At 48.8% G+C, this 22,967-nt stretch overlaps 1 long non-coding RNA gene across 1 annotated transcript in view; it reads left to right on the forward strand.

Moving 5' to 3' along the window:
- LOC146799348 (uncharacterized) overlaps positions 1 to 22,763 on the forward strand; it is a 60,880-nt gene extending 38,117 nt beyond the window's left edge. The window contains exon 3 of the long non-coding RNA XR_014969260.1: positions 22,514 to 22,763. This is a non-coding gene — a long non-coding RNA (uncharacterized LOC146799348). The remainder of the gene's footprint in view (positions 1 to 22,513) is intronic.
- Positions 22,764 to 22,967: the final 204 nt, after the last annotated feature.

Genomic DNA, 22,967 nt, shown 5'->3' on the forward strand with positions numbered 1-22,967 from the left:
CTTTATCTTAGATCGAGGAGTTTGAGGTCATAAAAGCACCAACAGGGCGTCTGCAGCTAAGTTCTGGGACAAGGTCTTCCTTAATCCTTTTGAAGAGTCGTAAGTAATGAGTAGAGTTTGGATGACAGTCTTGCCCTGAGGCGGACAAAAGTCACAAGAACACCACTATCAATAACAACCCTGGCAGGCAGTATTCGGTGCATGCTGGACCATAAATGTGTCCAAATGACACATTAATTCCCACTATGAGGCTCCCCCATTGCTGGCTGATCAGGGAATGCTGGATGACAGTTACACTCATGGCAGTTCTAACAGAACTACCCTCACCCCGCTGGAAATGACCAGACCGACTGTACAATGACCAGACCTACTGTACAATGACCAGATCTACTGTGCAATGACCAGACCTACTGTGCAATGACCCAACCTACTGTATAATGACCAGACCTACTGTACAATGACCAGACCTACTGTATAATGACCAGACCTACTGTGCAATGACCAGACCTACTGTACAATGACCAGACCTACTGTACAATGACCAGACCTACTGTGCAATGACCAGACCTACTGTATAATGACCAGACCTACTGTGCAATGACCAGACCTACTGTACAATGACCAGACCTACTGTGCAATGACCAGACCTGCTGTGCAATGACCAGATCTACTGTGCAATGACCAGACCTACTGTACAATGACCAGACCTACTGTATAATGACCAGACCTACTGTACAATGACCAGATCTACTGTACAATGACCAGACCTACTGTATAATGACCAGACCTACTGTGCAATGACCAGACCTACTGTACAATGACCAGACCTACTGTGCAATGACCAGACCTACTGTACAATGACCAGACCTACTGTATAATGACCAGACCTACTGTGCAATGACCAGACCTACTGTGCAATGACCAGATCTACTGTGCAATGACCAGACCTACTGTACAATGACCAGACCTACTGTATAATGACCAGACCTACTGTACAATGACCAGACCTACTGTACAATGACCAGACCTACTGTATGTATGTATGTATGTATTTAATGCTTGTTAAGCGCAACTGTCACCCAAAAGGGTATCCTGGCGCTGAGACCATGTCTAACCATCAGGAAGGTGTATTACATTGCTCTTGGGAACAGGTAGGTCTTAAGATCCCCTCTAAAGGAGAGCAGATCTTGACTACTCGTCAATGTCAGAGTATTCCATAGTGTGGCGGCTGTATGACTAAAAGCGCGGCCGCCCATCCTCACTCTATTAATCCTGGGAATCCTCACCAGGAACGCCGAGGAGGATCTCAAAGGTCTGGCAGCTTGATACCAAGAAAAAAGATTTTGGAGTGGAATTGGTCCTAGTCCATGCAGAGCCCTAAATACAAGGCATAACGCCTTGAAGGCAATCCTCTGCTGGACCGGCAGCCAGTGCAGATCGACTAGAGCTGCAGATGAAGAAGCAGAGCGCGGCCGAGATAGAGCCAATTTCGCAGCCATGTTCTGGATCCTCTGCAACTTTAGGATCAAGATCTTAGGAGCTCCCAAAAGTAGTGCGTTGCAGTAGTCTAACCTACTGAGAATAGAACTACGCATTATCTCTGCTCTGGCTCTCCGCGGGAATATTGGTAGAAGTTTACGTAGGGCACGGAGCAGGCCCATGCAGGTCGCCGCAGTCTTATTTACGGACGCATCCAGCTGTAAACTAGGTTCAAACCAGACTCCTAAATTGCGAGCCGATTCTGCGGCTTCCACTGAGCCCGGAATAGAGGTTGGCCAAAAGTCATCCGGTAACACGCGAGGAAGATGGTCTAGGGAACAATGGAGTACCTCCGTTTTCGATCCATTAAATTCAAGAGAGTTAGCTCGCAACCATTCTGCTGTGGCCGACATGCAGCGGTGAAAGGTGTCCCTCGAGTCTGTCTCAGTCCCCTCAAATGAAAAAATCAATTGAGTGTCATCGGCATAGTTGATGACTGATATGCCGAATGACTTGATCAGATCTAGCAGGGGTCGGAGATATAGATTAAAAAGAATCGGACTGATCGCTGACCCTTGGGGGACACCATGATTCACCTGTCGTATGGCTGATCGAAATGGTGGTAATGCCACAGCTTGCTGTCTGTTACAGAGATAAGATGTTAACCAACTTAGAGCCAGACCGTTTACTCCCACGCTTTGAAGACGGCCCAAGAGAACCTCATGGTCCACCGTGTCGAACGCGGCCGACATGTCAAGCAGCACTAAAAATGCTGACTTACCCCTGTCGACACACGTTCGAAGATCGTCCAACACGGTGACCAATGCGGTCTCAGTGCCGTGGGCCGGTCTGAAGCCAAATTGGGCTGCATCCAGACAGAAGTTTGTTTCCAGGAAGTTGGACAAGGCTCTCGTGACCCACCTCTCGAGAATTTTTATCGCAAATGGTAGAAGCGAGATGGGTCTATAGTTAGCCGAGCATAGAGGGTCTAGAGAAGCCTTTTTTAGCAATGGTGTTACTATTGCCAACTTCCAGCTGTCTGGAACTTGCGCTGTCGTCAATAACTGACAGCAGATAGAATAGAGTGGAGGAAACAACTCATCTTGAAATGCCTTCCAGATCTTATGAGGCATTGGATCAAGTGGTGAACCTGAGGATACGCCATTGGCCAAAGCACAGAATTCCTCTAGCGAGAAAATAGGAAAACAAGACATCTGAGAGGAGTCTACCTTGTTGTTATCCCATACGGGCGCCAAGTGGCCAGGGAAAGCCAAGGAGGAAGATAAAGACGACACAGCCTGTCCAGATACTGAGAGTCCGTTCAAAATGGTCCTAATTTTCTCCTCAAACGCGAGGGCCAAAGAATCGCAGAGTTCCTGAGAAGCTGGAATGGCTGGTACTGTGCAGGACGGGTTAGATAGGTTATTAACCAGCTTGAAAAGAGTCTGCGATTTATTAGAAGCCTTCGCCAAAGTGTCTTCTAAGAACTTAGCTTTAGCACTTTTTTGCTGGGACTTATATACCTGCGAGGCCACTTTATATGCTGCCCTATCCAGCTCCTTATATCCTCTCCTCCAGGTGCGCTCAGCCTGTTTACAGTATAATGACCAGACCTACTGTGCAATGACCAGACCTACTGTGCAATGACCAGACCTACTGTATAATGACCAGACCTACTGTACAATGAGCAGACCTACTGTGCAATGACCAGACCTACTGTACAATGAGCAGACCTACTGTACAATGACAATGAAAGTCACAAGAACACCACTATCAATAACAACCCTGGCAGGCAGTATTCGGTGCATGCTGGACCATAAATGTGTCCAAATGACACATTAATTCCCACTATGAGGCTCCCCCATTGCTGGCTGATCAGGGAATGCCGGATGACAGTTACACTCATAGCAGTTCGAACAGAACTACCCTCACCCCGCTGGAAATGACCAGACCGACTGTACAATGACCAGACCTAATGTACAATGACCAGATCTACTGTGCAATGACCAGACCTACTGTGCAATGACCAGACCTACTGTATAATGACCAGACCTACTGTACAATGACCAGACCTACTGTATAATGACCAGACCTACTGTGCAATGACCAGACCTACTGTACAATGACCAGACCTACTGTACGATGACCAGACCTACTGTGCAATGACCAGACCTACTGTATAATGACCAGACCTACTGTGCAATGACCAGACCTACTGTACAATGACCAGACCTACTGTGCAATGACCAGACCTACTGTATAATGACCAGACCGACTGTACAATGACCAGACCTAATGTACAATGACCAGATCTACTGTGCAATGACCAGACCTACTGTGCAATGACCAGACCTACTGTATAATGACCAGACCTACTGTACAATGACCAGACCTACTGTATAATGACCAGACCTACTGTGCAATGACCAGACCTACTGTACAATGACCAGACCTACTGTACAATGACCAGACCTACTGTACAATGACCAGACCTACTGTATAATGACCAGACCTACTGTGCAATGACCAGACCTACTGTACAATGACCAGACCTACTGTGCAATGACCAGACCTACTGTATAATGACCAGACCTACTGTACAATGACCAGACCTACTGTATAATGACCAGACCTACTGTGCAATGACCAGATCTACTGTGCAATGACCAGACCTACTGTATAATGACCAGACCTACTGTATAATGACCAGACCTACTGTGCAATGACCAGATCTACTGTGCAATGACCAGACCTACTGTATAATGACCAGACCTACTGTACAATGACCAGACCTACTGTATAATGACCAGACCTACTGTGCAATGACCAGACCTACTGTGCAATGACCAGACCTACTGTATAATGACCAGACCTACTGTGCAATGACCAGACTACTGTACAATGACCAGACCTACTGTATAATGACCAGACCTACTGTACAATGACCAGACCTACTGTACAATGACCAGACCTACTGTATAATGACCAGACCTACTGTACAATGACCAGACCTACTGTATAATGACCAGACCTACTGTGCAATGACCAGACCTAATGTACAATGACCAGACCTACTGTATAATGACCAGACCTACTGTATAATGACCAGACCTACTGTACAATGACCAGACCTACTGTACAATGACCAGACCTACTGTATAATGACCAGATCTACTGTACAATGACCAGACCTACTGTATAATGACCAGATCTACTGTGCAATGACCAGACCTACTGTACAATGACCAGACCTACTGTATAATGACCAGACCTACTGTGCAATGACCAGACCTACTGTACAATGACCAGACCTACTGTGCAATGACCAGACCTACTGTACAATGACCATCCCGGCAGGTCCCATCACAGCTATCACATTATTCAGCACTGGAAACGGGTACTTGTGTAGGGGATGACTGTCATGCAGACCACCCAGGCTTATTCCAGCCTGCTCTCCCTTTCTGGCCCACCTCTCTCCTCTACAGACACATACGACTTATAATATGAAAAGCCTAATGCTGTACACAACACAAGAAGCTGATTGAAATCTTCAGTCATCATCATAAGATTAAATATGGAACCAGAAGAGTAAACAACAGCCTGATAATATAACCTGATAGTGCCCTCCCTATCTGTACGTGTGTTATCTTCATCACAGAGTTTACATACTGTGGCCCAAAGACACAATAAGTGCATGCCATAGAGAATCCAAAAGAATTTGCCTCAATAGAACATCCGAACTAGACTTGAAGACAAGCTTGATTTAAAGGCAGGAGATATAATGCTTCCGGCCTGTTTCAGAATGCCCGTGTCAGTTTTACAATGCCTTATAAATATTTGGTTCTTTCACCGGTTAGCCTTTCTGACTTTGGGAAAGTCCGTGAATTTAAAGCACTTGATGTTAGTTCTACTGTAGCTTAAAAAGAAGAAGAGTTCAAAAATTTGTCAAAAAGTGTTGTTATTGTTCTTGGGACTGAGGGTGAAAAATCATAACGGTTTCTCACAAAAGAAAGGTAAAAAAAATATGCACTCACAGTGGCTTTGGATGCCAAGAATTTAAGCCCCAGGTGTCACTCAGCTTTCCAAACTAACATGTCAAAGGGCAAACCACTTCCCTTTTTAGGTCGAGCCTGCTCGCTCTGCGAGGCATGCTGCATTGGAGTATGCACTGGAAGCCCCTCCCACCCTCGCCCCATATTTATCATTGGTTTGTGTTATTGCCCTTCATAAATGCTGGCTTCTGATTCGTAGGTAGGCTTGTTAGTCTCTCCTTGGTACCGCCTTGTCTGGATTTGTTTCCTCCCAGAACGACTGGACCTTTTACTTCCGTTGTTACACGGACTGGGTTATATGTGGGTGAGCACTATTTTGTTTGTTGACTATAGGGACAACAATGGCGGCTTCTTTTTTGTATTTGCAGCACGTCCACCATTTTCTATAGAGAGCTATGTGCTCTAACTTTAAAAGCGGCTGCTCCCTACCCCCACAGCACTCCCGGCACTATGGCAAAGCTTTTTTTTTATTTATTTTGTATTACTTTTAAGAAGAACGCAGCATCCGCTTCGGGGACACCACACGTTCTTTCACTTTTTTTTATTTCATGTTTTTTAAACAATTAGCATGTTGAGCGCGGCATCCACTTTAGGGACATCACGCTCAGTTTTACTTTTTTTAACTAGAATGTTGAGCATGGCACCTCTTCAGAGATACCGCGCTATTCTTTTTTTTTCCTTTATTGGTGAGCGTGGCGCCCGCGGCGCCCGCATTACGGATACCGCGCTCTGGCTTATTCCACACGTGCGTCTCGTCCTAATCTGCTTTATTGTTACCCATCACATCTCAGTAAACTGAAGCACGGGGACGCAGAGATACTTGTAAAGAATCAAATCACACCGGCTGTCACGGGTGGTGAGGGAGGGCAGCCATACCTTGACTTCACTATTGGATGAGGCTGCAACACCTTCTCCTATGTGAGGAGAGGACAGGTGCCTGTATTCCATTTTCTACCACCCCTACCTCCACCCCCGGCGGGAAAGCGCCACAGATACCTTAGTGCCTAGAGAACCCCCATATGCATGAACATTTGCCAGTATGTACTTCGACCCAAGAGCCCAAACGTGCTTCTTCGAGTAAAAAAAAACTGCCCGCAGTGCAGTGGACAACAACACTACAATATACCGTGTAAATCAGTTCAGTCCACATGGATGCATGCTTTCGCCCACCCTTTCAAAGCCACGGTCTGAACAGGAGAGGTTCATAGCTTTGAATAGTGGAAGTTTGTACAGCAGATATTTTGAGAAAATGGGTAGGGTTTGACATGCTTTTTAAAAGCTTTAAAATTAGTTACGTTTTACAAAAGAGAGTAAGGACACAGAATATTTTGAAACAAGCACTGGAAAAGCCAATTCGGACTGACGTTGGTTGACAGCCTTTTGACTGTGTTCATGGGGAAGCTGCTGGGCCCTCCTCTATCTAAAAAAAACAAGCATTTGCAATGCAATAGGTATCGCAATTTCGAGATTTTGAGCTATTGGCATTGTAAATTACAATGCCTTTTATTTATGTGTTTAAAAAACCTGCAATAATATAAGGCGTTGTCATTTACAATACCAATAGGACAAAGTTTCAAAAAGGCGGGACCTATTGCATTGCAAATGCTTGTTTCTCTTTCACGCTAAAGAGGGCAATAACACTCAATCCGCTCAAATACAGTTTTCACCAGATTTGCTTTTATCCCTATTAATGAGTAGTAATAGGTGCAAACAATATTTATGCGCCTGTCACTACTAACGTATTGTGCTTGGCTTTACCAACAGCTAGCAGCCACTGGTAAATCAAAGGGCAAAGTGCAAAAACCCGACTCACCTCATAAACACTAGGGGCAGATTTACAAATATGTCACGCAGCACAGCGACCAAAGTTGCTGCAGTGCACTGCTTGAGAGGGAGACCACAGGACAGCGCCATATCTACCCAGATGTTGAGCTGTTTCTCCACTTGCGCTGGTGCACTTTGAGGCCACGCGCTATGCACTATGGTGCAAGGGAGTGTGTATTACGTCTAGCATGGCTTTTGTACAGGAAGGCTACCCTAACAGAATAAAATACTAATCTTTAGACTAAATTTACATTTTCTCACATATAGAATGTGTGCTGAGAGTGCAACAAATATGCAATGTTGGAAAATAAATAAAAACATGCATCCTTTTTATCGCCTGCTTCGAGTAAGCATTACTTTTTGGCACAAAGCTCTATCTACCATTACCAGTAGATAGGGCTTTGCATCAAAACTCATGCATGGTTGCTTGGGAACACCCAAGTACCCCCGTAACACACCCTTGATGCAAAGTTAGGAAAGTAGCGCACAACACTATTTGTGTTACCTTTTCGCAGATTTCCAGCGCAAAACTCAAAGAAAGAGTTTATCAAGATTTGTGTTCTTTTTTGTGACTTTGCACTGGTGCAAAGCTGTGATAAAGCTGCCCCAAAGTGTAAAAGAAATGGGTGCAGAAATCATTGGCACCCCTTTTGCACTTGCACAGGGGTCTAAACAGGGCCTCTAGACTATCTTCTCACACTAGACCATCTACTAAACATAAGAATACAAAAGGCAAGTGTCAATTCAGAGGAACAGGGATGGCCAATAACACCATAAAATATACTTTATGGGGTGAAATGCACTGACCTTACTGTACATGGCAGAGAGTCCTCCCATGTTCCTGGAACTCATTTCCTGATTATCACTGACGCAAATACTATCGATGCGGCGGGGTCAAAGGTTCTGCCGCCATCACTAAAGCATTTAACATGATGGCAGGTCTTTTAAATTAGAAATTCATCCTCACAGCTCCAGCAAAAATGAAAACTTTATTGAGGCAATCAGTTCATAAACATAGGCAGATAGCTGGCTGGCAGGTCATGGTTTGCTGGAAGCCATAAGCTGAGTGCATGTTTCCAGAGGAAGGCTGTGGCTGTCTTCACCAGGAAGGGGCGTGTTTCTAACTCAATAGACCAGGTGATTGTTAATTGTGCTTGCTGTGGCATACCAGCTCTACCAAGGGTCAACTACTGTAGTGAGGTGGCAGCATTCGTTTGATAAGCTGGGTGCTTCCACTCCCCTGAGTCAGAGCACACGCATTGCAGCTCCTTGAATGTCTGTGCTGCTGTCATCTAGCATCCCATGCAGGGCAGGGGCACTTCCTGTGTTGGGGAGAGCTGGGAAGCCTAGACATGTTGTGCAGGGTACTCTGTTTTATGTGTTCTAAGCCCACTTATGAAATCGTGTGAAATTTCACTCTTTCTCTTTTTCTCCTGCATTTTATGCTTTCATGGACCTAGAATTGCTGTCACACTTGGATTCTTGGCACTGAGAGGCTACTAAACACCTCCCAATACGTGTGTTGTCACCCTTAATTGTGGTAAATAATTAGCTGCGCCCAAATGGCATATATGATTTGAAAGTAAGGACACAATAAAATATGTGCCATAAATGTTTTATATCATGTGGTTCCAGTATGGGCTTACACTACACACACGGGTGACTTTTTTTGTGTTTGTTGGACTTTTGCCTTGGAGGGAGCCAGGAACTACATCTTCCAGGCTACTCTGCTGCTGGTGACCATGAAGGGGGGAGTAGGAGCTAGGCACTACATGATGGGGTATATTCACAAGAACGTGTGATAACTATCGCAAGAGTAGCTTAACGCAACTCTCAACATCGCAGCCTATCGCGGGAAAATTACGCCGTGCCAACCAAGTATTCACAACGCGGAGGTAGCATGCGATAGTCACCAGATAACGCGTCAAATGGCCACGCTAAAATCAAAGCCACACCTCAAAAATGCGAAACGCGAACACAAAAAATCATGCAATGAGGCCAATCGCGTTACAAAAAGTAGCAAAAACCAGCCACGGGCTTGCAAATTCCACACGTCTGGTGGAAAAATGCACCATAAAAACCACAGAAACAACATACCAGAAACAAGCCAAAGCACGTAGCAACATGGATGCACCCTAACCCAGCGTAGAGACCAACGCGAACCCCACAACCCCCACAGACCACCAGCAAGGAACAACAGGGACGGGGACAGCCGAGGAGAAGAGGGAGAGGAAGACGGGGTGCAGTCTGCAGCAAAACCAGATCAGCGTCACAGAGGTGACAGAACACTAACAGCAACCGACCCACAAGTAGACCACCTGGAATGCAGTCGGAGTGCCGGGGAGGCCAATCGAGGAGGCCAAGAGGCGCTGGCATGATGTGACAACCTAAACCAGGCACAAACCCGCTGCCAACAGGAAGGCTGCAACGGCGACAGAAGGAGGCAGTCCTGCGCCACCGGAGGAGCTGGAGGAAACCGAGGCCACAGTCATCAGTGTGGAGACGGTGCAAGGAGTAGGGAGTACGGACACAGCTCGAGAGGACCTGACACAACATCAACAGGGTGAGTTACGACCAGGGACTGGGGGGACGGGGGGAGATGGGCACAATGGCACACATGCACAACGAGGTGTAGCACACTGCACACCCACTATTACCCTGGATCATGTCCCTCATCCCTTTGGCAGACTGCAGCACACACACATAGCAGGAACAGCACACCCACTTTGACGACAACGTGGTACAATGCGCAAAGCCGACACTGCAGAACAAAGGACACAACTGGCTCCGCACATGCACAGAAACATGCCTACTACATCTGACAGAGCAGGAAACTGTGAAATGGAAATGTACGCGTACGACCTCACATCAGTCATATAGTCCAAATGCACACTGTCCCGCAGCAGTATTCAGCACCTCCCAAACAGTCACAATGTACATTGTCATACAGTCTGCATGTAAACCAGAACAATGCGCCAACATACATGTCAACACAATTTCAACATGCATCACCCCTTCACATAGCAGAGGGGCACACAACACATCCAGCAGAGCACAGAAGACAACACATTGGTGATGCCGGATAGGACCACCACACATTCGACACCGATGCCCTACAACAGCCCATGGACATCCCACACAACCCACCACCAGGACCCGGGCAGCCAACCTACTCAGAGGAGAACACAGAGCCTGCAACAGACCACACAGCAGGAAGCACCCGCAAGCACAGTTGGCTCACAACACTTCACCCACCCACACATGGCACCCCAATGCCATGTGTCAGCACGCCAAAAGGAGGTGGGCGAAAAGGTGTGGGTGGGCTCCGAACCCATGGAAGGCGAACTAGATCACATATGTTGGTGTCTATTACCCTTCAGGGACCACCTACACCCCATAAAGGAGACCCACACTGCCATAGAGACACATGCAGATGCACATTCCCAGTACACAACCACTCCCAGGGGCCCACACATATCAGCCACACACCCACGTTGGCCCTGCGTACAACGGCCCAGGCCACTCCCCTTACGAATTGAGTGAGTGACGACAAAGCTACATGTCCAAGCTCAATCCTGATGCCTGCGGTGACATGCCTGCATCCGCTGTACACAGCACAATGTAATGTCGTAGGGCCCTGGGCCCTCATGCATACAACAAGACCACAGGGACACACGCAGATATTATGTTGAACTGGCTATGGGCACGTGCGCCCGGCCCCTTTATTGGCAGGGCCACATGTACAGTGACACCTGTGCTGGATGTGTGTGTGGGTGGGTGCAAGCCAGCCCTCAGGGAGTTGTTGGTGCTGGCAACAAATACAACAGTTAACACAATGAATACGTAAACAGACAACACCATCATCACAGGGACAACTCCGGAGCATTATGGAGGTAGCCTGAGCAAGTCCAGAGGGCACACATTGAGCAAACAGAAGTGTCCGTGAGTTGCAGTGCACTGAGGTTGGGGCACTACAGTTGAGCGCACCCATGTGAAGAAAAAGTTGCAGATTGTGTCCCTTAGAGATATTCCCGATGCAGATGCAGTGGGGTGTGTTACACCTGCATCATCTTCCTCATCAACGTCCCAGGTCTACCACACTGCTTGAGGTGACATCGCTGCGCAACCTCTCCACAGCACAAAACTCAATCAGTAACGAACGATGGCTTGCGGTGCACTGAGTCAGTGGCACCTGGAGTGCCTAGCAGGGTATCAGTCTGATAATGGCATCCACAACAGGTGTGAGCAACTCCGTAAGTCTGTCAGGACCACCGTTTCGACTCTGGCAGATGGCGGTTGGAGGTGGTCCTGGCGGTGGTGGCGTGTGCCTCCTGCGCTGATGCGACGTCCGGGCCGGTCAGGACTCGCTTTGTTGTGTGAGCCCTGGTGGACTGCAGTTGAGGCCGGAGGCAGCGGACAGCGCAGGGCCACAGACACATGGCATTGATGACCCTAAGGCCATCGCCTCAGAGGCCATCCAATATCTCAGAAGAAGCGGTTCCGGACATGACCAGCACAGAGTTAGTGGCCCCGGATGCACTGCGGCTGGCACAGGCACCAAGTCATGGGACGGTGACTTGCGGTGCAGTCAGATGGGCCATGCGACCTGAGTGGGTCCTCATCAATGTCCGAGGTGTATGTTGTGGAGGGTTGCGGGGGACAGTGGAAGGTGTCCTCCAGGGCATGATGCAGAGGGTGAAAGCTGTCCGGAAGCAGCAAACGGAGGGGTGGAATGCCACGGCCTCATTTTCGCCACAAAGTCAGTATCACCGCCATGATGGTGACGACAACCCCAAGTCCATGGACTCAGTCGCCACTAAAGTCCAACCAGAAACTGTTCATGGGTCTCGGGGAATAGACATAGTGGCACTGGGGCTGAAAAGGGATGCAGTTTGCGTTGAGGCCTGTACAATGAGCAATAAATAAATCAAGGCTGAATTCAAAATTGTGTGTGACCTATTCGACCGCAGTGTAGGCCGGGGGCAGCCATCAGCAATGGCCCACAGCCACGTGTCGTTGGGATGCTACGCACATGGTTTCTGCCACCTGACCAAAGGGAGTACAGTGAAGTGGAATCTTCCTTTTTGTGCATACACGGACAATGTATGATCAAGACTCAGTTCCAAATGTGTGACCTACTTGTCCATAGGGTGGGCCGAGGGCAGTAGTCCGCGTAGGCCCACAGACACGTGTGGTTGTAATGCTATGCACAGACTTGGTGGCACCACTTCGAAGGGAGTATAGTGACATGAACTCTGACTTAAACAATGTTCACTGCCATGGTGTAATCAAGACGCAGTTCCAAATGTGTGACCTACTTGACCGTGGTGTAGGCCGGAGGTGGCAGTAAAGTACGTCAACGAGAAAGTACTAAAGCGGGCCTGCGTCGTGGAGGCCTTGATGGTCTGAGGAGCCTGCCAAGGTCGCGGGCCTTGGGCTAGGAGTTTGCGCAGGCACATGGTGGGTCCTCCTTGACACACGCCGGTGTCGGAAGGTGATCAGTGTGGCCTGGCTGCGCAGGAGCGGGCCTGACGGGTTCAGGCTCCGGCGGGCCGGGGTACAGCAGGCGCACAGGATCGCAGGCAACTCCGCTCACGAGGACGGCGTCGGCCTCGTGGCATGGTGAGAGGCACTGCCCTGGCAGAGAAGTTGGGCTTTCCGGAGCAGGACCACGCCCAGGGCTACGTGCTTTTTATTCACTCCCGTACGCTGGCCTGGCATACGCCGGGCCATCACACTCCGCTCACGTTTACGGGGGGGACGTAACTGGCAACATTTCCACTGGCTGGGGTGACATGCTTGCGGCCAGTGTCCACTACACTCCATATGCCAGAGGTGTATGTCGCCATGGATATGGGTGTGTTCTGCATACTGCGGTCTGTCCAGCACATCTCAGCCACTCTTGGCATTGTGCACTTTCCCAATCATGGTTATCCTGCATCCTTCACACATGCCTGGTTGCCAGCTCTCCCCACATTCGGCTATTGTGTGGCTGAGGTGCCATGCCGTTGATGGCTCATGTTCACAGCTTGCCCGGGTTACCATTGTGAGTTGTTCTGTCGTGTCTGGTGGGTGGCCATGTTGTTTTGCATGTTGGTTTTGATTTTGTGATGTGTGCATTGCCAGAGTTGTGAGTTGCATGGTTGAGGAGTTAAGGTGAGTGGGGTGTTCATTTGGAACTTGCCAAGGGGCTGTGCATTTCCCTTAGTGCCATCCTGGGGGCGCTGGTTGCTGATGGACTGTCGGAGGATGAAGGAATCATGCACACTGGCTGGGTATTTGAAGGCGACATTGGTGGAGGTTCCACGGTGTTCGGATGATGCCTGCACATTGATGTGAGACGTGTGCTTTCTGTTGCGGTGATTGTGTGCTGTGTCACCAGGGGGCACAGGTACGACATGTGTGCTGTGGATTGCCCCCAACACGTGCGTGCATCTAGCTATGGCGTATGGTCCTTGCTTGGGCTCCAGTGGATCCTGCGCATTGTGTTGGACGTATAGGGACTGGGGTACCAGGCTGATGGTGATGTCCAGGACAGGTGTAAGGGACTTGGATGTGGCTGGCTGTGAGATTCCTCCGACTCTGGTGGGTGTTGGTTGGGGGGTACCAGGGGCCAATAGGTGCAGCACAGCCAGCAGCTTTGTGTGGGGTGGGATGTTGGTTGTCCGCTGTGTTGGTGCCGTCGGCCTGTTGGGCGATGTTGGTCAGTAGTGGGCAATGACATTGTCAGGTGTTGGGTCTGTGAGGCTGGTGCATTTCCTGGGGGTCCGCTGTCTTTGTCTGCGCAGCCTCTGTGGTGGTCCAGGGGGGGTTCCGGGTGGGTGTTGGGGTCCTGGGGTGGTGGCGGTGGATGTTGTAGCCCTCTTGGGTGTCTGGGCCGCATGACCAGAGGCTCCATGGCATCTGTTGCCCTTCCGATATGGCTGTGGGCTGGGCTCCCTTTTGTGGTGCAGGCTGTGGTATGCCTTTGCACCAGATCAGAGCAGGTGTTATTTTCCTGCCGCTAACGCGCCTTATCGCCTGTTTTGTGTTCTTATCGCAGTACCGGCTGGTCGTTGTGAATGTTGTGGAGTGGTGTTGTCGCAGCTTTTTGCACGGGAACGCCTACTCTGCATCTCATTAGCAATAGTTGCGGGGGTCATCTGTGGCGATATTTTTTGCGGCTGCTATCGCGGGTAAACTGGTGCTGTGGGCTGTTAACTCCAGCTTGTGATTGAGGCGAAAAGTTTATCGCAACTTTGGCTGCGATAAATTGCAGTTAACTCGGTGATAGATCCTTGTGAATATGCCCCAGTGTGCGTTGCTCTTTCACTGTGTGGTACACTTTTGCGGGTATATTCACAAGGACTTATCTCCGATTTATCTCCATCTTAACGCATCAAAAGTGGAGACAGGTTTAACAACCCATTCACAAGCCAGTGTAAACTGCAGACATCGCCAGTATTCCCGCGATAACTGCCCCAAAATTTATCTCCGCAGTGGACACCACCAACTAATCCTAATGAGATGCAGAGTAGGCGTTCCCGTGCAAAACACACAAAAAAACCACAACAGCACTTTCACAACGAACTGCCCGATCTGCGATGCGAACCAAAAACAGGCGATAAGCCGTGGTAGCACCAGGGAATTAACACCTGGCTTTTGCTGGTGTTAAGCAGGACGACCACCTGCATCATAAAACGGAGCCCAGCCAAGAGCCACACCGGAAGACCCACAGATGCCATGGAGACAATGAACATGCAACGCGGATACCCATGTGGGCCACAACACCCACCGCAACCACCCCCAGCCCCCCACCCCGCCCACCCCCACCCTGGACATACACATACAGTGCACGACACAAGAGCCACAAAAAGCACATGATGACGCACAATGCCAAAAATAAAGACACATGTATGGTCAGAAGAACAAGAAACAGTCACACAGCACTGCGGTAGCAACCAAAATCTTTATTGAAATGCAACATAAAACACCAATGTGGAAGACTCCTGTCGGGTCCGTCAGGGACAACTCAACGTCACAGCCTGGAAAATAAAGCACAAAATCAGGATGTGTGTCATGCGCACATCAAAGGAGCGAGACACAGAGAAACAGAGAAGGAAATAAATCCAGAGAGAGAAAGAGAGGGTAGGAAAGGAATGGAGGGAGAGAGAGAGAGAGAGAGAGAGAGAGAGAAGAGAGAGTGAGTGAGAGAGTGAGAGAGAGAGAGAGGGAAGGGAGAGGGAGTGAGAGAGAGAGAGGGGTAAGGGAGAGAGAGTGAGAGAGAGAGGGAAGGGAGAGAGAGAGAGAGAGAGAGAGGGACCGCAGCCCCTGCGCACCCAGGCCCCACTGCTCACCTGCTGCCACCGGTGTGTCCATCAGTTGGCACACCACCTGCCCGTGCCAGCTCCAGGCCCTGGTCCCACCACCATGGCATGAGTCCTGAGTCATCAATGGCGGAGACCACATAAGTGCACACGTCATCATCGCAGGCTCCACACCTGCTCAGATATTTTGGTGCCACTAACCCTGTGCAACGCCAGTCAGCACCACGTGGTGGTAGGCCCGTGACGGCCGCAAGTCTTCGGGTGCCACTAACCCTGTGCAACCCCAGTCAGTGCCACGTGGTGATAGGCCCGTGACGGGCGTAAGACTTCGGGTGCCACTAACCCTGTGCACAACAACTCATGGGCCCATTATGATTGAGAACCTTGGAGTTTCTGTCACCCAGTCACCACTGGCAGAGGGGAATGTGACGTTGTCGGCCCCTTATATTTTCGGGGTCACATGGCCTATGACGCCTGTGCCGGATGGGTGTGGTGTGTGTGCAAACCTGCCCTCAGGGAGTGGCCGTGACATGCTGACAACTAGACCAGTGACCTGCACACCACCAGCGAGTACGCCTGCAACAGGTAGCTATGCGGGCCTCCCCTCGGAGCGTAAGCGGAGTGATCTGGCCTGGCGTACGCCGGACCAGCAAAGGGCTTGCAACAATGACTCGGGAGCTAGTTCAGTCTATGTCCGGACAAGGAAGTGACTAATGCGTGTGTCCCTGCTGTAGTGTCCACGGCACCCGGAACACAATAGGCAATGTAGCACACTGTGACTGGCATCCCACTAGATGATCATCATTGACATAAGGGGAATCCCTGTCTCTACATCCATTCACGTATTCATACATGAATGATGAAAGACATGGCACAGCAGTGCGTTACTGGATGTTTATTGCACATCAAGTGGAGTTTTGCAGCTGGAGCGGTACAGGGACATGCCAAGCACACCACACAATATGGGCCCGTGGAGAGCCAGCCAGAGTCCATCCGGGGATGACAAGTACTGCGGAAGAGGAAGGGTACAGTCCGCAGTCTGGTCACCGTGTCATTGGTCATCGAACAGGAAATGGCAGTCCATGTCCCGGTCCACGGTGAGTGCAGCGGAATGTATCGGGGGTCAGTGGAAGGTCATGGGGCCATGTGCGGCACCAAGCAGAAACTGGCCAGGTGGCGGAAATGAATGCTAGTGCCTCCTTATGAACTCAAACCCATCCACGTCCTCGTCCTCGGATGTGTGCTCTGCCCGGCTGCGGCACTGTGTGCCACTGGCACATCAGGGGCTGGTGGAGGATTGTCGGCTGCACTGTGGCAGTGACACATCAGGTGCCGGAGTGGATACGCCTGCCGCATTCATCTGCGCCACGCCTTGTGGCAGAAATGACATGATGAGAATCTGAAGGGCTTGGTAGATACCAGCTACATTTCGCTGATGTGCAGCGGTGGCTGCCATCCTTTCCGCCTCCATCCGCACCATGTCCTCCATGAACCTCCGCATGTGTGCCAGCTCACCCCTGGCATTGCTGGAGCCACTCTGAGCGGACAGGTGTTCTTCTCTCCACGTCATGACTCCAGCGATGTCAGTCAGGGCTCGTTGGAGACCATGGAGTGGGCCTATACACCCATGGATGGCATCCAGTTTGGTAGACATGATGCCGAACCCCACCCGCACCTGCTCAGCTGTCTCCCTCTGGCCCTCCAGCACACGGCGTTGGAAGGCCATGTGTTGTTCCTGGGGTTCTTGGGAGACTGCTGGGGCTGTGGGTGCCTCCTGCTGGGTGGTTTGGGTAGTGGGTGGGGTCTCCTCGATGCAGCAGGGCTGCCCTGATCCTGGAGGTGAGTTGCAGATGATGTCAATGATGTCTTGGAGGGCTTGGGTGTCGATGCTGGGGGTGTCCTCATCATCAGTGAAGAGTGGCTGGGACTGCTCTGAAGGAGGTGTTGACAGTGCCCCTGCAATGTGAAGGGGAGATGGTGTATTACAATGTGGTGAATAAGAGGGGTATCCTTTGGACAGGGTAAAATTAATACAAACAATGGTTACTCCACAACAGACCTCAATCAGTCCCTATTGTCACACTCATTCGTCCATACTGAGGAAGATTGAAATACATATAATCAGAAAAAAAACAATACAGAATTTAAAAATCTGTCTTCACAGATTAATTTATTAATTATTCAACATACAGTGAAAAGAAATGATTTAGTGAACATAATTTTTCAACATTCATTGGCAGTACTCTTGGATAAAAAACAAAAACAAAAATCAGTAATAAAACAAATTTCCAAACAATAAAAACCATAAAAGACGAGAGTCACTAACACAGACAAATACAATATGTCATTAAGAGAATTACACATCCGTGGTAACAGTACATGGGACGTAGAACCCGGTACTTTAGCGTTTTGCACTCATTGACTTTCGCCCGTGTTTACGGATTGTGTAGTTAGATAGGCGTTGACGTGTTTCGATGGGTAAATTATATCTCAACATTTTTCAAGACAAACTTTTGACTCTCTTATATTTAAAAACTTGCAAAATGACCAGGTAAGCACCTATATGATAAAATACAAAGATCAACCGATCATGGGTTGGTTCTGTTCTGATTTAGAGAGGACCTGGCTTTGCAGTTCGGGCTGGACTGTTCCCAGCAGATCAGGATCAAGGCTAATGTGCATATGGGTGGGTCTAATCTGAGGGGCATGGCGGGCAAAAGAACAATGGTTTAGAATGCTACCCTGAGGGATAGTCATTGGTTCAACTAGTCTCAAGCATCCTCTCATCACCTTTGATGTGGTTGCCTGCTCCAATAGCAACACTCCAGCCTGAACTGCCAAGCTAGGTCCTCTCTGAACAAGCACACAAGCAACCCAATGACAGTTTCAGACTGATAGGGCCCTTTCAGTAAGGGGCAGCTACGTTCCAGTGGCACAGTGAGCAATAGACCACTTCAGAGCATACCCCTAGCCACCTAGGGTGTTACATAAAATACACAAAAGGTGACTGGAGGAATATTTGCAATAAGTCTAACAATTGGCAATTGCTCAGGCTAAAATTCCAGCCTATCGTTCTTTTGCTCACCATGCCACCACAGATTAGACAAAGCCATATGCAAATTTGTCTTGGTCCTGCTGCTCCATTGGGAACACTTCAGCCTAAACTGTCAAGCCAGGTCCTGCTCTCATACAGGTTGGTCTGTTATTCGAGCAGGGCCAAGACTCATTTGCATATGGCTGGGTCCACACCGAGGTGGCATGGTGTGCAGAATAAAAATAGACTGGGATGCGGCCCGAGTAATTACCAGTGACTGAGATTAATTCAAGTATTCCAACCATCACTTTTTTATACTTGAATACAAGACTTACAGACTGCTGACCAAGAAACTGGGTTCAAGTTCAGTATATACAAAACCTCCACTCAGACTGAGCACTCCTTGAGTTCAACATGGCAATGATGCCCTGTCACAAGGCGGTGCTGCATAAAGCAATAGCAGATAGTTCATGTAACGCAAGACAAGTCAATAATCTGGAAATCTGGGATACAGTACATCTTAAAAAGCATTTACCTTGGGTTTTATTGAAAGAGTAGTAGTGGTGTGTGAAATAAATTGAGCAGCTTTGCATTCTCAAACTGTAGAATAGTTCTAAAAAAAACTTCACCAGTTTCATGAATCAGGCAGGTGAAATGTAAAAAATAGGAATTAAACATTTGCAAATGTACATCCTTATGGGTAGCTTACAGTACCTCTAGGTCTGCGAAGGCTATGGAATCAGCTTTCCTGTCTGAGTACCACCCACCCTATTTAGAGATCCCACCTGTCTCATGTAGGTCTCTTGGCCTACAGTGATGCTGCCCTGTTTGAGGCTCCACTGTAGGCTCAATGAAAAGTCGAGCTAGCACCATTTGTTTTGGCTGCACTCAGTATGTCTGTTTGTTTTACACAAAAAAGTCCCATAGCAGGAGTTTGCCTAAAATGGCCTTGACATACATGATGTTTTATCCCTGTGTGTGTGGGTCTTTGGTGGTTTTCCATGCCCATGGCCACCATACCCAGCATGAGGTCCTGGGCAACAAAATCCAGAGCAATTTGCTCTGCTTTAAATGGGATGGGACAGCCTTCATTTTGACCTGTTGACCCAGCGGTGGATGGGCCAGCAGGCTCGAAGGTTTCTATCAGAGTAGTCAGGTGAGGCTCTGCTGGTGGAAACTTTTAAGGTTTTCATGATTGCAAATCCACAGACTAGAGTCACTAAATAGTTTTGATGGGTAACTATTATTACACAATTTATTGTATACTCATATTGAAATATATAATATTCCCTGAGCAAGTTCAATAGTATGAGTTTAAAGATAGCAACCCAGATGTGGCAGCTAGCAGCAGAAATGATGTCCCTGTGCAGGTAAGTGAGATAAACAGCTGGGCCAATTCATAAAGCTATTTGATAGTGTAAGCTGAACCTACATACCAAAATAACTTGACGTATAAGTGCAAATTCATTCAAAGTCCATAATATATCAATTTGCTCTTGCAAAGGGTTTTACTGATGCTTATCATATCCTCAGGTTGGTGTATTCTCAGGGAGAGATTCTTGGGGCTTTCCGCGACTACTACGCGGAAATATATAGTGACCCCGCCTCCACCCCACAAATTGTAGTGGATCGATTTCTCGATCCCCTGCCTATCCCAACAATTACGAGGAGAGAAAGGGAGACCCTAGACGCCGTAATATCCGCGGCCGATGTGACACGGGCCCTGCAGGCCCTAGCCCGAAATAAGGCTCCGGGACTAGATGGGTTCCCCTTAGAATATTACGCGACATTCTCGACGCACCTAGTCCCTCGATTGGTGGAGATGTTTGCGGCGGCACTGAAAGAGGGAGAACTGCCACATTCCATGCGAGAATCTGTAATCGTGACGTTCTTGAAACCCCATAGGGACCCGCAACAAATGGCCTCCTATCGCCCCATATCGCTGTTGTCCGCCGATTGCAAACTCCTTGGGAAAACTCTTGCAGATAGATACGTGCAAATCATACGCTCCTTGGTCCACCCGGATCAGTGCGGATTTATACCCGGCAGACGCACGTCCCAGAACATACGTCGGGTTTTCCACATACAAGATCAGGTGAGGGGGATATACCCTAGGGCGGCCTGTCTCATCCTAGATCTCGAGAAGGCCTTTGATTCCCTCACATGGCAGTTCCTATTTTCGGTGCTACAACGAGCGGGCATTGGGCCCATCCTGCTAGCCTACGCGCGCCTACTGTACACCGGGCTGACCTCGCGGATACGCCTGGGCCGATGCATATCGACGGAGTTCGCGGTCCAGCGGGGCACGCGACAAGGCTGCCCGTTGTCCCTGCTACTGTTTGCTCTAGCGGTTGAGCCTCTCGCCATACGACTGCGGAAGGAGGGGGAGAGTTGGGGCATCCCGGTAGCAGGCACGGTACATAGCGTTTCCTTATACGCTGATGACCTATTGATCTATGTACGGCACATCACGGAAGACCTGACCCCCCTCTGGGAGACTTTGACGGACTTTTCTGTGGCCTCGGGATTGCGGGTGAATTGGGATAAGTCCACGATATACCCGCTGCATCCGGATTTGCCCCCACAGGAGGTTCGGCTAGGTGATCAGCGGGTGCCCTGGAGCGCGGAGGCCCCTCGATACCTCGGGGTCCGTCTCTACCACTCCTCCACAGATATGTTCGAGGGTAATCATAACAGGGCATTGGCGGGTATCAGGGCAGCGATCGGATTTTGGAGGAGCCTCCCGTTGGCCCCAATTGGGAGAGTGGCATTGGCCAAAATGATTATGGTTCCACGATTGTTGTATTTCTTTACCAATCTGCCGGTAATCCCGCCCAGAGCCTTCTTTCGGGATCTAGACTCCCTCCTCAGCGCACTCATTTGGGGATCCGCCAGACACAGGATAGCCCTGAAAAAATTGCAGTTGCCCACCACACAGGGCGGCTTGGGAGCCCCCTCATTCGAGGCCTACTTCTTGGCAGCACAGCTGCAATGGCTGTCTCACTGGACGGCAGACAGGTACACTGTGGAAACTCACACCATCGCAGGACGGATATCGGTTCCGGAGATCCGTCGCCTGCTCCTCCCTGACACTAAACCAAAGCGCACATACCCTCTACAGGTGTCAGTAGCACGCAGGTGCATGCTGCGGATACACCGCATGTCCCCGGGGGCCCCTTTGTACTCCCCTTTACTCACCTTGGTGGGATGGCCCAAACAGGAACACTACTACACAAATAACACGCTTCGCACGTGGACATTGTGTGGCATGACAGAAGTGGGGTCTTTGTTCGAGGATGGGCAACTAAGACCGTTCCGCAGCCTTACGGAAGAATACGATCTTCCCCCGGGGCAATTCCTGCTTCACCGTCAACTCCTAGATAGCTACCAACCATATCAGGACCTAATCAAGGGGGAACCACGCACACACCCAGTTCTCCACACGATCCTACACATGGGAGCAGGACGCCATCTAACTACATGGCTTTATAAAGCCATACGGGAACTGACTAATAAACCACTGGAGACTTTACTCATATGCACCTAAGCAGCAGTAGGCTAGAAATTACTATCGGTCTGGCAGAGTTTTTACTTATGCTAGCAAATTTGACTACTTGAATATAAATATTCAACAAGAGAGAACTAGTAGACCTGAGACTGAAACTGAAACTTTGAATAAAAAAATATAAGTTCATGTTGATCAGTCTTCTTAAAATGAGATTTTTAATGCTGGTTTTGCAATTTTAATCATTAAAATAATATATAATAGTATTTGTATGTGTTTTGTAATTGGTATGTTTGTATCTATTTGTTCACAGCCTTGAGAAAGTCCGGATGGACGAAACACGTGTCGGCTGTTGTGTCTATGTAATGTCATATGGAAAATACAAGAAAGAAAAATAAATAATGAAAACCGAAATACATCTTGGATCTGTTTGTGGACTTTTGAATTTATATTTACTTTGACTCTGTGAATACATGTTTAACGAATACCTATATTTGCCTCAACCGTTTTGTGATTTATGGTGTGACCTTAGTTGAATACCTTTTGGTGTTCTCGACGGGTCAATTGTTCCTCCTAAAAGCAGAGGGGGTACCTTGGTTTGAGAGCACGATAGGATCCTTGTCCAAAGAAATTGGTAATATGTGGATGTGCATGTAATTTCTAGCCTACTGCTGCTTAGGTGCATATGAGTAAAGATTCAAGTTATCAGTTTGATAGTCTTTGCACTCCATACCCGATTGGGAACCACACTACATTGTAAAATATAT

Source organism: Triturus cristatus, chromosome 9 (genome assembly GCF_964204655.1).
Source record: "Triturus cristatus chromosome 9, aTriCri1.1, whole genome shotgun sequence".
Lineage (NCBI taxonomy): Eukaryota > Metazoa > Chordata > Amphibia > Caudata > Salamandridae > Triturus > Triturus cristatus.